The sequence below is a fragment of the Gavialis gangeticus genome, unplaced genomic scaffold, assembly GCF_001723915.1.
Source record: "Gavialis gangeticus isolate Ggan-Ray unplaced genomic scaffold, GavGan_comp1, whole genome shotgun sequence".
Taxonomy (NCBI): Eukaryota; Metazoa; Chordata; order Crocodylia; family Gavialidae; genus Gavialis; species Gavialis gangeticus.
In genome coordinates, this window is record NW_017729024.1 from 88,218,705 (window position 1) to 88,234,595 (window position 15,891).

At 42.4% G+C, this 15,891-nt stretch overlaps 1 long non-coding RNA gene across 1 annotated transcript in view; it reads left to right on the top strand.

Annotated features, from left to right (window-relative positions):
* Positions 1 to 13,379, top strand: part of LOC109298225 — a 19,007-nt gene extending 5,628 nt beyond the window's left edge. The window contains exon 3 of the long non-coding RNA XR_002097539.1: positions 13,368 to 13,379. This is a non-coding gene — a long non-coding RNA (uncharacterized LOC109298225). The remainder of the gene's footprint in view (positions 1 to 13,367) is intronic.
* The last annotated feature ends 2,512 nt before the right edge of the window (positions 13,380 to 15,891 follow it).

Here is a 15,891-nt window from a genome sequence, read left to right on the forward strand (position 1 = left end):
CCTGGCTGGACTCGTTTGAGTCCCGTTTCTCTTTTTGGGGTTTTTTGTTGTTCTCCCGCCCTGGCGGGGGGTCGGGCTAGAAGATCTACTAGGTCCCTTCCGACCCTTAATCTATGAATCTATGAATCTATGGCCCAGCTAAGGGGCCAGGGAGTAATGATGGTTATGGATGCCAGCTGCAAGGCATGGGACATGTTTTAAGGGAAGGTTTGGAGCCATGTATTCGCCTTGGCATAAGGACAATTAAATGGGCAGCCTCCCACCTAAGAACATGTTCAGTTACATCAAAGGCGTGGTAGGCGAGGCAGGTGGGCGGACTGCCCTAGAAAAGTGGGTGGGCCAATGTCTGGACTGGCCCCAGGATGGCCCAATTCCTACAAGGACACATATCAGAACAGTGATGGCATAAGCTCCCATGTGCTGGTTGCACCAACACAGTGACTCAGGCAGGTGCAGGAATTAATACCACCACCATTCACCCAACAGTCCAGATCCAGCCTGCCAGAAGCTCTGAAGCCCAAATTTGGCCCAGGGATCTAAATAAGTTTGCCAGAATCGCACCCTAAAAAAAGTATACTGAAACTGAGTTGAGTTAATCTGAATTAACCTAATAATTTCACTTTGCTCATAAACCACTCTAGAACTAGATACATATTTGTAAACATTTTTATCAGGCTCTGAAGAGATTTTTGTTTATTATATTTTACAGCTTGAAGAGACTAATATCAAGTAAGCCACTATTTTAAAATACAAAGTGAGCAATTAGTATTCCTCCGTAGCCTTGCCCTCATAAAACACAAGCCTTTTCTACTTTGTGTTGTGGCCACTTCAAATGTAAAGCTGATGTAGTAATTCTAGCACTTTTCAGGGCACTGTAACATGTTTGGATTGCTCTTAAACACTGTATTAATAACATTGAATAAACAGTTGATGAAGGTAACATTATGGTAGTTTAAATCCAGTAATCCTGAGAATCATCCCAGGAAATAAAACAAATAATACAGGACTTTGGGTGAGCCTGAAAATCCATATTTAATCAAGAGGGCATCAGTGAAAAGTTACCTTCTTATGTGGCTGCAGAACTTGAAGTGTTAAATGATATACTTGTGGGGATGTGATGACCATAGAAACCTGTTTTCCTGTAGGACAATTCAGTGATCTTTCTATTCCTCAGCCAGGGATCTCTTGTTGACATTTTACAACTAATTTTTTGTCTTTCCATCGGGCAAATCCCTAAGACAAGAAACCCCCAAAATGATATCGGAAGTAATTTTGAGGGACAAAGGAAAAACAAAACAGGATTGATTCATATATATTGAGTGCAGAAATACAACAAAGCTCAAAGGAGAGATCACCAATTAAGATTAAAGAGGGCAGTGACAAGCATTTGACATCACAGCCAGTGTCAAATGTATCAGGAAGCCTGCTTCCCATGAAATGGGGATGCTTAGCAGACAACTGATGACAAAAATTATTTTTCTCATCAAATGATGATGTTGCAAAGTGTTGACCTGAATTGGGACGCTCTTCTTTGTTCTGCACTGGGACGGAAACATTGAAAATGTATTTACAACTGAACTGTGGCTCATTATACAGTGACCTCGTACAGAGACCTTTTGTTTAGCAGCAGAGACAAAGTGAGCATGCCAGCCAGAGAATATAACTGTCTGTTTCATCTGTCTCTTCATGAAAGGCTTTTGAGTCTCTTTTGGCTGCAACTAAGCTACAGTAGCAGTTGAAACTGGATAGAATTCTATACATATGAATGAATATCCTGCACAAGAATCCGGACTCAGACACGCTACATTCAGCTTATTCCAGAGGTCATGCTAATATAAAACTTCTCATGAAGAGTTTATTTCAAAATGTTCCCCTATCCATCTCCTCCCCTTCCCCCAGTTTTTGGCACTGGTTAATGGCGGGGAGAAGGGGGGAAGTGCATGAATACCATACCTGGTGTACTTCCACAGCCTAAGGAACATTTTTGAAATGTCCAACTCCTTTTATGATCTTGATGATAGTAGTAGACCCTCAAAAGATAGATTTTGAAGTTCTACGAATGTAGGAAGGCAGAATGGAAAGGGGGATCCCGAGTCATGGAGCCCAGTTCCTGACTATGGCCAGCACTATGTGTTATAATCCAATTACAGGCAACCCTCACCACTCGCGGGGGATACTTTCTCGTATCTCCCACGAATGCCAAAATCCATGAATAAGGCGCTGCGTTCATGACAGCGGGAGCACAGCAGCGGGAGCCTGGCGGTGGCAGGAGTCCAGCAGCAGCAAACGCAGAGCTCCCAAGGAGCTCCTGTAAGTGCAAAAAGTGTATTTAAAATGCGGGTTTGGCATTCATGAACATTTGAAATGGCAAATGCCGAACCCACGAATAGTGAGGGTTTCCTGTAATAAACTTACCAAGTTCTATATGAAAACTAGTTAAGGATTTCTTATAACCCTTTTTTCCTCTTGAAGGCTCTTCTAGAACCTCAGTCCTCTGATAGTTAAAACACTTTGTCTAATTTTCAGTCTAACTCATGGCTGTTCCTAACTTGTTCCTGTAGCAATATTTTTCTTTCCTTTAAGTATTTTCTCCACATCTGGTGTTTACCCCCTAACATAGTAATAGAGAACAATCCTATCCTCTCTCAACTTTCATTTTTCTAGAATACACAAGTTTTTTTAATCTTCTTTTATTAGACATACTCTCCCTTTTCCTTATCCCCATAGCAGCCCTTCTCTGTTTCTGCTTCAGTCTGAATTCATTGTTCCTGATTACAGGTTACTAGGACTATCTGCAGAATTCCAGAACGGTCTTACCACTTGCTTGGACAATGGCATTAACACTTCTCTATCTCTGTGTGAAATCATGTGAAGCATCCAGTCATCCCATTCGCACCTTATAGTGACCCTAAGATCAACTAATACATTTGTTTCCAGCCTTTAATCTTCATCTTAGAGCAGAAATTTGTGTTGCTAGTCTCTCTAAATGCATGATCTTTCATTTTCACCAATGGAAATTGAGCCCTTTTTTATTACTCTGGTTCTCAAGGTCATTTAATTAATCCCACGTGAGATGCTGATCCTCCTCTATTTTGACAATGCCTTCCAACTTTGTGTCACTAGCAAATTTCATTAGCACCCTCCTAATTTTTGTACCAAGATCATTGATAAAAATATTAAAGAAACTTGAATCCTAAAGCAGTTCTTGAGGAACTAGTAAGCACTTTCCAGCCAAAAAAATATTTTATTAGCAAAACACATTGTCATCTTTTCTTTAGTAGGGTCAAAGTGTTCTAGCTTTGATACTCCAGGTAATATGTGAGAAACAAGGGTTGTTTTGGTGATATACAGTTGGGCCAATAAAGCATAGTTGGGAAAGATGTTAGACAAACTTTTGGGCAGAAAGTGCCTGAAACAAAGGCCCAGCCTTGGAGAGTGGCTATGGCACCCACTGGTGGCTGTACTAATCCTGTTCCTTCCATCTGGTCTCTTTGCGGGTACCACAATATCCTTACCCGCCATGATTTTGTTGTTATTGTGACTTCTGAGAGGCTACCTACAGAGAACCACAATGTGGCCTTGGGTGTCCTGCTCTGCTCTGTTCAATCCACTGGGCTCTCTTATCTTCCACTCAGTCCACCAGGCTTGCTCACCCCTCTCACAGTTCAGCAGGCTTCTGGCAGCACATTCCCAAAAGTCCTGGGCCTCTTGACTTTGTCACCCCTTACTCTGCTCACTGGGATGTGCTTCTCCCCTAAGAACAATCATAAACCACCCCTCCCGAGGGTGCCCTCTGTGGCCTCCAACCTCCCCTAGCATCGTGCCCACGCCTCATGAGTGTAACAGTAACATAAATCAAAACCCAAGCATGATCCATTGCAGCTAGAGTGCCTTCTTTTAAGTTCTTCCCACAAACTCTTACTAAGTTCCAGTGGCTTCTTTCAGCTCAGACCCCCCCTGGGCCTACTCACGGTTCTCCCGGGCTCCAATATTGCTTTTCTACTCAGTGCAGGGAGCTCCTTCAGTTAGCATAGCCTGGGGAATCTGAGGCTCCCACCTAGGATCCAGGCTTACATGACCTTATGTTGCATTCATCTGTTCAGCCCAATCACCTGACTTCTGATCCTCAGGGACAGGCTCAAATGTTTCCCTTTTTTTTTAACAATTAGTAGGCTTATTGCTTTGGTCTGCCTCTTCATGGCCTGCATCTGCCACCTGCCTCTCTGGCTAACAGGCTCACAGCTTTGCAGCTAGCCTTCCTGGAAGCTGTATCCTGTACCCTGCCCTCTGTAACACTGTACTTGCTCACTCCCAGTAACAGGAGTTGGCGGTCCCCTGTTATAGTGCCCTTCAGGTCATGAAAGATGGGCAACTTGGTGCCCAAAGGCTTGCCTAACATCTCTCCTGACTATACAGTTGGTCATATATATATATATATAAACCCTTGAGCAGGAAGAATATATATTCTTCCAACTATACAGTTGGTCCTAGTCTATATACACATATACACATACATATACACATATACAGGTGACTCTCACCATTCGCAGGGAATATGTTTCATGAACACAGTGCCACCAGCAGCTGGGGGGGAGGGGCATGGCTCTGGCGGCTCTGGGGGGAGCCTGATGGTGGTGGTGGGAGCCTGGCGGCAGCAAGCGTGGAGCTCCCGAGGAGTCCCCAGTAAGCGTTTAAAGTGTATTTAGAATGTGGGTTTGGCATTCACAAATATTTGAAACTACGACTGCTGAACCCACGAATACCGAGGGTTTCCTGTATAGAAAAGCAAGAAGATAGATCGATACATAGATTGATAAATCGATCAATTGATCGATCAATGTTCTTGTTTTGAGAGAGAAAGAGAGAGACTTCCTAATCCTATATAGATATATAGCTTCTTGCTTTTTCTTCTGCATCAGTGTGTTCTCATACCTTAACTAATAATTTTCTGTGTGGAAATGCATTACTGAAATTGGACACATTACTGAATTCCAGATAGACTAGAAATGGGATCAAGTAAAAAAATCTGATACTTTATCAAAGAACAAATAGATGTTAGCTGGTTACTGTATCATGATATAAAAGACATTTACAGAATCCTAAATGACAGCTATAGCTATTGGATTTTTCAATAGCAGCCTCCAGGACCAGATGGCAAAATTATTCTACTTGTTGCCCACTGTTCGAAGACCCTGATTCTGCAAATACTTACTCATGAATTTAACCAAATGATTAGTCCCATTGATTACAGTGGAAATATTTAAGTGCATCGGTATGTTTCCAGCATGCCAAGATGCATCTAAGGCTCAGGCAGAATTCAGGCCTTGAGAACTTGTAGACATTGAGCCTGTTTATCTCACCCATGCTGTGGTACATCAGGAGTAAGTCTGCTGAAATGAGTGGAAATATACCAGTGTAAAATGAACATGAGAGAAGAATAAAGCCACAGAGGAGTTCCCAAAGATTAAAACAGATAAAAACTTTGCCCAGATCCTCAAAGAAGTTGAGGCACCCAATCCCTTTTGAAATCAGTCTCTTATAAAAATAAGTCAACTGGAATTATGGACCTAAATGTCTTTATGAATCTGGTCCGATGAAACTGACATTTCAGAGCTAACTTACACTGACACTGATAGAGGCAGCTTATCCCTTATGGACAACCCCTGCCCTCATGTCTGCAGTCATTGAAGCTTATCTGAGAATAGTAGTGTGTGGAAATGGGATATGCCCCCCTTTATGTCACAAGGCTATATAGGTCTCTATGGCTTGAGTGTTTGGCAAATGGATAACTGGACATCTCAGCCAGATAGCAGGGGTGCAAAGGACTTAGGACCACCTAGGTTCTAAGTCTAGAAGAACCACCTTGATGCTACTCTGCTGCTACACAGATAAAGGGGGAAAAATGAAGACACCCTTCCAACCAGCAAAGGGACAAGATCCACCCAATCTCCCTAGGCCCTTCAAAAATCTTGACTCATTTTGGTAAAGTATCCTGCTTGCCACTGGAAAGTTGATTTCTTAGTCCATGTGGTGTATTCTGTGGTGAGCAGGGTCACTCCAAGAGGTCAGTGGCCAAGATTTAGTCCCTCTCTTGAAGACAATCTTCAATGGTAAGTCTATACCACCTCCTGATTGAGCTGCTTAGAAATAAGCCCCATCCACTCATGCACACACGGTCCCACAAAGTAGGCTGTGAAGGAACTGTGGGGCTTGGAATAGACATGGATGCATTCCTCCACATGAGCTGCTGGAGCTTATATTATGATGGTATGCTCATGTTTGCAAAGGAGGGTTTACAAACATACCCTAAACACTCAAAATCTAGCTGCATTAAAATTCCTTCTTTCATCCATGATAAACTTTGCTGCATTGGTCTACTGTCTCAGATTTGATGAAGCATGCCTTGCATTCAAAAGCTTGCCTAACTATCCCAACCATGTAGTTGATCTAATAAAAGCTATTACCCACAAAACTCCTTCCCTCCATATTCTCTTGACACTTTCCAGGTTGGACTTCTTTAGATTCTATCACCTTTATTTCTGTAGATATCTAACTATGTAGTCTGTAAAGACTAACATATGTTCTTTTTCACTGGGCACTTGTAATGCAAAGAGTCTTTCCTGAGGAAATGTTTCCAGGTTAGTCTAGGGTAAAATCAAGTCTTAAAGGTATTTTAGTAGAGTGGTTTCCATTAAAAGTCAATGTCTACCCCCATTCTCCTATTGGAAATTTACCATATTTCCCGTATTCCTTTGTTACAATTTTTTTTTTCAAATGCTGCCTTTTAAATGGAGACCACTATCTTACATTCTAAAAGATCCTGGAGGGTAGACTTTCACTATAAAGAAGTCTCATCATTCACCTATTAATAAACATTTCTAGAGTATCTCAGAAGATATTTCCAACAGTGCAAAGCCCCTGAGTGCATATGGAAACACCAGAAGCCCCTGCTGCAGAAACCTGGATCTCAGTTCCACATACTGATGTAAATGACTCCTGCTTAATTTCTGAAGCCTGATTACTTTCTGAAAGCTACTCTTGAAACTCCCATTCTAAAGTTCTTCCACCCTGTGGGAAAGGAGGGATTGCACTATTGCCCCAAATGGTAAATCATACAAGTTTCATTGATCATGCAACAAAAGGCAGGGTTGCAAGCCCAGGCACCACAAGCATTTCTGTTAAAAGGATGAAATCTGTTAAGACTCCTGCTAGGAGCTGTAGCCTCTACATCAAGGCACAGGATGCAGAATGTTTCAGCTAACTAGGCATTATATGATGGTCTACTGGGGACTCCATAAAATAATGCACCTGGCTCAGTCTGACAAGGCAAAGAGTTAAGATGAGACCTTGAGGGAAAGCCCTCTGTGGCAGGATGCCTAGGAGAGCTAAGAGGAAGGACACATCCTCTCCCTCTTGGCTAGCTACTGTGGGGAAAGCCTTTGGAGACTGAAGCTGTGTTTTTTATAGTTGTTTTCTGTATAATAAAACAAGCCTTGAGGGAAAGGCTTTAAGTGAACTAAATGTTGGCTTCTCCACTCCCATACTGTAGAAACCACCCAGCAGTTTACACAGCCTAGAACAGATTTCTCTGAAGTACTTCACTGCAGTTAAAAGTTGAGTTTCCCAAGGCTGGAGTTCCCTTCCTTGTCTTTCAGTAAAATCTCAACATCTGCCATCCATTTAAATGAAATAAGCCAATTTCCTATATAGTTTAAAGCAGAAGTTTCAGCAAGAAACATAACCTTTTGCTGACTTTGCCACTGACCCTTCATAAAGTAATTTGAATATACAAAGGATTGGTTCCTGTTCAAATACAAGGAAAAAAAATCAAGGTAAGATTGCTTTCAATCTCTTGAGTAGCTAAAGCTGTTGCAAAAGCATTTAAAAAGAATTTAAAAATTTAAAGAGTTTTAACTGCCAGTTTCATGTGGTTTGTCAGAAGATGAACTCAAATATTCATAGGTGAAAGAGACCAGCTTGAGGTTCGTGGGGACTGAATGTGCTTTTTTATCCTCCAAGCAGGTGCGGCAGGGGGGAAATTCCACCATCTCCCTCTCATCCAGCACAGTTCAGTTTCGTCTTGGAGGATCCAACCCTAGGGATGAGAGTTCATGGCTCATATTGCCAACTAAATGCCAGCTTTAGCTGTGTTTTTTCTCTAAACTGGACAACTGTTCATTGAGCACATGGTCCATCAGACAGCTTTCAAATGATTATACTCTTTAACAGCTACATCAAACAAGGTTTATTTTTTCCTAAAAGTATAGTATCCCATTACCTAGCTTGTTAAATGTAACTTTTCTGACTGTAAATCCCTCCTCCCATTTCATTAAAGTGATATGCTCAGACTAAAAAGGTCTTTCTAAAAAATCTTAGAATTGTGGAGTGGAATTCAATCCTTCTTGGCATTATTAAAATGGACTTTTCTGTTTTTAGGGAGGTACAGCCTTTTGCTTTATATCTTGCTTTTTTCCACTTGATCTTCCTCGTATACCTTCTTCTGTGTTGCAGCACATTGTTCAGCCAGAGGCAAATTGATCATGAAGGCCCTTCCCTTTAGAAAAGCCCATGAAAGGAAGAAAAAGGTAGTCTTAAAACTCTGCTTCCAGATTTCTTCTCCTCTCTAGGGAGGGAGAAGATTTTACAGTCATGAAAAAATGCAGAAAGTTGCCCAAAATCTAAAGATTTGTGATCCTATCCCCAGGGGAACATGAGGCATCTGAACAGACAGGTAACCATTTCATACTGCTCACTGAATCTGCCTTCCTGCAGCATTGCAAAAGCAAAATGGAAGGGGCAGATCTCAAATATGGCTTCTCTAGTCACAATTTGTAACTAAAACAATACAATGATATTAAATTATTGAACTTCTTTTTACTATAACACTGCATAAAAGAAATCTAATGAGGTTCAATAAGGACACATGCAAAATCCTGCACTTAAGATGGAAGAATCCCATGCACCAACCAGTACAGGCTGGGGACCAACTGGCTCTGCAGAAAAGGACCTGGGGGTTACAGTGGACAATAAGCTGAATATGAGCCAAAAGTGTGCTCTTGTGAAGAAGGCTAACAGCATACTGGGCTGCATTAGTAGGACCATTGCCAGCAGATCAAGGGAAGTGATTTTTCCCCTCTATTCACCACTAGTAAGGCCACATCTGGAGTACTGTGTCCACTACAGAAAGGATGTAGACAAATTGGAGAGAGTCAACAGAGGGCAACAGAAATGATTAGGGGGCTGGGGCGTATAATTTCTGAGGACAGGCTGAGGGAACTGGGCTTATTTCAGTCTGGAAAGATAAGACTGAGGTGGGGATTTAATAGCATCCTTCAACTACCTGAAGGGTAGTTCCAAAGAGGATGGAGCTAGACTGTTTTCAGTGGTGACAGATGAGAGAGCAAGGAGCAATGGTCTCAAGCTGCAGCAAAGGAAGTTTCAGATTAGATATTAGGGTAAAAAACTCTCTCACCAGGAGGGTAGTAAAGCACTAGAACATGTTACCCAGGGAGGTTGTGGAATTTCCATTCTTGGAGGTTTTTAAGACATGGCTAGACAAAGCCTTGGCTGGGATGATCTAACTGGCGATGGTCCTGCTTTGAGTAGGGCATTGGACTAGAGGAACTCCTGAGGTCTCTTTCAACCCTAATTGTCTATGATTCTATATGTGCATGACTTCATGGATACATACAAGAAACAGTCCTTGCTACAAAATACAGTAAAAGCCCTGTTATTTGGCACGAGTAGGGCATGGGGGTGCTGATAATCTAAAAAATGCTGGTTACCTGAGGCACAGGGGTTTCCGCTTGGACACAGAGTGGGGGGATGGGCAATGACCACACACGGAGCAGGGGTGGGGACGGATGGCGGTAGCTGTACGCAGAGTGGCAGCAGCACAGGGTGGTGGGTGGCAGTGACAGAGATTGCCTGCAAGCTCCCCCCACCCCTCTCTTCCCCTGCATCCGGCCAGCCAGCCAAAAATTCCAGTTAATAGAGATGCTGGCTAGTAAAATGCTGGATATCAAGGCTTTTACTGTAGTGACATATGCCTAGTGTAGCCTGTAAACATGTTGAGTGTTAACAAGAGTAGGCAGAATGGGGATCAAAGAGTAACACTACTAGCACCATGTGATTCTGGTCCCTCACATATCTTGACAGATCTGCTACTGTTACAATTAAGTTCCTTGTCAATCTAAGACAAGAGAAATGCATATTCAGTAAAAAATATAATTTTCATGTGAGGAAAAGGTGATCCTTTGATTACATTCATATAATTGTTTTCATGATCAGGCAAAAATCTATGGAAACCTGGTCATCTGCGGTGAATCTCTGCAATAGATGCTATCATGCGGAAAGTGTACAGAGGAAGCAAATTCAGTATGTGTGTGCAGGTTCTGCTTTCAGAGCAAAAGGTTAAAGCAATGTGATCAGTCTCTGAACTGATAGGAATGCTCCTCCTGTTAAAATGAGGTGCTTGCTGGGATCTGGTAGATCAGCTGTAAGAGATAAATTGAGCATTCAGATATACAGTAAGATATGAGCTGGGGTCTGCTCACAATAGTAGTAAAAGGAGTTGTTCGCTGATTTAAATCAAGGATCAAGGCCTTTATAATTAAGCTTGAAGCTTACTAGCAAATCGCTTTGCAGTTTCATTAAGAGAAGAGCCCTGCCTGAAGACTTGCCAATTTCATCATCCTATCATCAGCTCATATGTTTTGCATGTGTCTAGCACATAAAAAGAGAAAAAACCTGCCAGCTAAAATAGTAATATTAGGTCTCTAATTTGTACCTTTTGGAAAGGGAGAGCGTACATAGAAACTGCAACCCCTAAAAAGCCACAAAATGGGGTTGGATGATTCAGATTTACTTCTTTTCTGTCATAATTTGAGAAGCACCAAAACCAGAACCTCAATTATATTGCTAATTTAAGGTGTAATTTTGGACAATAGCTACATCTATACCCAAGATTTTTTCTTCATGGAATATGGAAGATGGACAGTGATAGATGGTGATAGAAGACAAAGGTGATCCAGTGATCTGGGAGACGTTAGGCTTCAATTTTAATATTGTTTCCTGCTTTTTGCTTGCTTCTTGGCCATAATCCTGCCAATTGAATTTATTTAAATTGGAGTAAATTACACTGGGTGTGTCTACACATGCATTTGCACCACCTTAAATTTACTGCACAGTAAATTACTGCGCAGCTATTAGGAATAGACCAACATCTACACATGCAGGCAACCTGGGACTAAATTTAATCCCAGATCAGAGCAGTCTGCCATGTGCCCCTGTGGCCACTGGGAGGAGCTCCAGCCTCTGACCACATGGCTGCCAGAATGTGGGACTATTTTTAGTCCCAAACTGAAGCCAGAGCCAGTTGCTAGCACTTGGGACTAACTTTAGTTCCAAGCTGAAGCTAGGAGAGGTGGCCAGCCAGAAGCCCTGGGGTTGGACTCAGGCTGGCCCCCTAGTGGCTGGGCATACCCAGCAGGGAGGCCCCCTGGGTTACTGCACAGTAATGCATCTACACGTGCATTATTGCACAGTGACTAATCAGGCATACATTTGATACCTGCATTATCCACCATGCAGGTATTAAATTTAAGCTCAAGTCACCGTAAATCACTGTGTTTACTGTGCAGTACGGGTGTCCACATGTAGACATGCACCTGTTGCATTTAATGATGTTTTGTTTAATACAATAAAGAGGTAGGATAGTCTCCCTCTGACCTGCTACAGGGGTGACTGGTGTTCTGTAAATGCCTACAAGAGATTTAATTGTAACTGAGAAATCAGTTTTGTTTAAAGACTATTTATTTCTAGAATTTGTCCTCTAATTTATATAAATCAAAGGAATGAATTTGTGTGATACTGATATCAATATAATTCAATAAAATCATTCTACTGAATTATTTTTCTTTGAGAGGTTCCATTCCAACTTAACAATATTAACTGAGATGCCTTTTTCAGTGAAAAGAAAGTCATTTAAATATTATTTTTAAAATAAGGCCAGTGCTGTTGCATGAATCTTACATCAATGGGTGCTATAAGAGGCTGCATTGAGTACCCTCCTTTCCGCACCATGTTACACTGACAGTGTGCCCAGCCTCTGGTAGCGCTGGCCTTGGTAGTCAACAGAGGCTGCCAATTTTCTCCATTTTATATAGTAACCTAGGTATAGCGCTAGTATAGTTCCCATCCAGATTTGCACATGCACAATTTACCTCGTAGTGATTTCTAGCTTCTTGCCTATGCTGCATTACTTCTGCCGGACAGTTCATAAGCAATCAAAAGAATTTTAGCAGAAGACACTAGTCCACATAAACTTGTATTCAAACTGACAGCAAAGAAAACCAAGGATGGGTTCCTAATTTGTGGTTGTTTAACAAAGCTAGATTGTTGACAACACTATAAACATCTCCTCAATATGCCAATGGTTTGTCTACAATTTTTCAGAAATGGAAAAAAGCAAGAGGGAACTCAGGAACACATGTTCCAATTCAGCTGGGCAGAAAGAGGGTCACAGGAAGAGCAAAGCCTTAACGTTTATCCCTGGCTCAGGAATTCAAAGCTATCAATAAATATGCTATGCAAGTGACTGCTAAGCTTTGAGCTGTCTCAGGCACTGGCACTGTCAACTTGGGGGAGCTGGCAAGGAGGAGGCAGGAAGTTTGACAACAAAAAGAGCAAAATGAAAAAAGGTTGTAAGATAATAGGTATATTGATTTACATGCTTCAGTTGCCAGCTCTTGCTTAGGAGATGAGAGCATCTTGCATTTGTATAGCTCTGGCATTCAGAAAACCTCACAAAGCACTTTTCAAACAAACTGGAAGGAAATCACCTACCCAACCCACCAATGAAATGCAGCCAGCTCTGGGGTGGAATGCAACTGCTGTTTGACAGAGCATGAAACACCATCGACAGTGTAAGGCAGAGAATGTACTATCTGTTCTGAAAGCACAGAGGAAATGAGAGACTGCAATTACCCCACCTAGAATATGAGCAGTGCAATGGGGCCAACATCCCTCCTCTTACAGAGTACTGTGGGACCCTTATTTAACATTATTTTTTCAACTTGTCTGGAAGTGACACATTCAGCAATATAGTGCCCCCTAGCGCAACACAGACACTAGTTCAATAGTGAGAGGTTGTAACTCCCTCGCCAAACACTGAAACTATAAATTCCATACCATTGCAGTTCCTCACTAGTAGGAGCATCAGTAGAGGCTGATGTGTAGTGGAGTAAAGGGAAGTTTATGTGCAAAGAGCTCAAATCTCTTCAGCAATTACTGTGGCGGCTAGAGCAAAGTACATGAAAAGGGCAAAACAGATGTCTACTTTGAGCAGTTAGATGATGTGATAGTAGGAATGCCTCTTGAGAACTGCAGCCTCCACTGTTTCTACATCAGTGTCCAGCTGTAACAATGGGGAGTCATAGATCCCAAATTGACCAGTGTAGATGCAGCCAGAGTGCCACCTACTGAATCACCAACACCACTTTCTCCAGCACATCAGTGTTCATTTGTAATCTTCCATTCAAGTGTAGACTCAGCCCAGTCCTGCTTAGCTCGTGCCAATCAAAGTACAATTCATATGACTGTAAGCAGTCAGGTGTCAAGAAAGCAGAAATTATACTGCTCAAGATTTTTGTATGGTTTCACAGAAAGTAGCAAACTCCATCTCTTCTTTTTTTGGTGCTACCTCCCACATAGAGCAATGACACATGGCAATATTCAGAATTTCATGGAATAATACTATTTGCATTTCTGAAACAATACAAGGCTTTCCTTTCAAAAAGTCTTGTGTTATCTAAAGCTACTACTGAATGAAAATCTGATTTCATTTGTATATATCATACAGTCATTTACAATGCCAAAGAAAGAACCTTAAAGTAGAATTAGTATAATGCTATTAATAGGCTTAATAAAAAAAAAAAGTTGAAGCACCTGGAAAATAACTCTAAAATTGACATCTCAGGTTCTGTGCTCATCATCTATCAATAACTTCATATCAGTTTTACTCAGTTTGCAAGTAAAGAGAAGTTGGTAATTGTATAGGAGCTGTAGAGATGGTATAAAAACCCTCATCTGTAAAATAGGGACAATATTTTTTACCATAATCAAAGCTGAAAATATATAATCTTTGCTGTGGAAGCATTTTTATCCACATTTTATAAGCGCTAAGACACAAAGGAAGAAATCTGGACACTATTGGGATCAATGGCAAAACTCTTATTGAATTGGTACAGAAGCTCAATGTACTGGTCTTACCTAGATTGATCTGATTTGTGTATACCACAAACCAGGTCTATCTTAGACTGCTTATACCCTTTTTTAGACTGGTTTCAAACTTCTGTACAGTTATGGGTTTAGATCAATTTCCAATCAGGTAACAGGTCTGAGTGTAATGTCTATATATGGCCATTGACTTCAGCTGACTTCAGTTGCACTCTGAGTTCTAAGCAATTTGACCAGCATGCCTGTGACCTAGGTACTTAAGTATTGTGTTAAGCTGACCATGTGACACCACTCTCTGCGCTATTAGCTTGTGACAATTTCATTTAATGCCTTTAACAGGAGTAATCTGCTAGGATGTAACAACACTGTTTTCAGGACGTAATCCTGCGAGGCCCCTATATGCAGAGCTTTGATTTAATTCTGTAAAAGGTCCAGACATGGGAGGCCTTGTGGCAGTAGCAGAACTAAAAGAAATGAGGGTGCACCAGTCCAGGGTGCTGACTTACAGTGGGCATCAGAATACCGCCTCTGCCCCACACAGTCTTTGCTGCAGCAGGATAACTCTTCACTAGCTGGTTGAAGGAGCTGGACTGGGCTGGAACAGCCATGCACTGGCTGGCCACAGGGGCCAGCTGCAGCGATACCTGGGGCAAGTAAAAAAACCCTTCTCCCTACTCCCCCACACTCTGGAGCAGGGGAATGTTGCATAGGGCATGAAACACATTAGCTATGCCTCTGCTTTATGGGACAGCAGCCTTTACAAAAGCACTGAAAAGCATCAGGGAATGAGTATCCCAACCAGTGAGCGTGTAGTAGTCAGTGGTCATGCATAGAGGGTACACGGGGGTGCATGTGCAGCCCCTGACCGGCTGCACTCACCGCTTAGACGATGGGCGGGGGGGCAGGCAGGAGTGCTGGTGCCCCACTGTGAGCACTGGCCGATCGCTATGGCTGCTCCCGGAAGTGGCCACAGCTGCTCCCAGAAGCGGCTACAGCAATCAACCTCAGCGATCAGCCGTTGCGGGATTGGCTGTGGGGGCCCCCCTTGGGCAGCAAGATCGGCCACAGAGGGACCCCCCCAATGCAGCAAAATCAGCCATGTGGGGCATCCCCCCCGGTCAGCGGGACTGGTCATGGGGGGGGGCATGTGCCCCCCCGACTAAGGCGGCACCAGTTGCCCATGGTAGTAGTTATATTTTGTTTGAGAGAAATATGCAAGGGTGAACAACTACAGCATTTGCGCATTACCCCCAAGTTCTCTTGTGAATAAAATGGAAGAAAAGGGTGGAGGCCTTGGAAATAGTTACTACATGAAAAGAGAAAAAACAGATGAAAAGAAAGAATGCTTCTCCACCCCGTCCCTTGTGCCCATGCTATGACATTAGAGGACTTTGGGACATTGCTGGGAGAAATATGCACCCAGACTAGAAAGGATGTTTACAAAGGCTCACGGATGGGAATATACAGAAGGAAGATTTGACAAATAACCATTCTCTTCTATTTCTCCTTAGTTACAGTACAGAGAGATGTTTTCCACACAGACATAGAGGGTGGTTTAGAAAGCCTTCAGGGTAAATGGCACTTTATATTCACAGAGGCAGGCCACACACAGGGATCATGCACACACGTGCGTGAGTGCGCGCGCGCGCACAC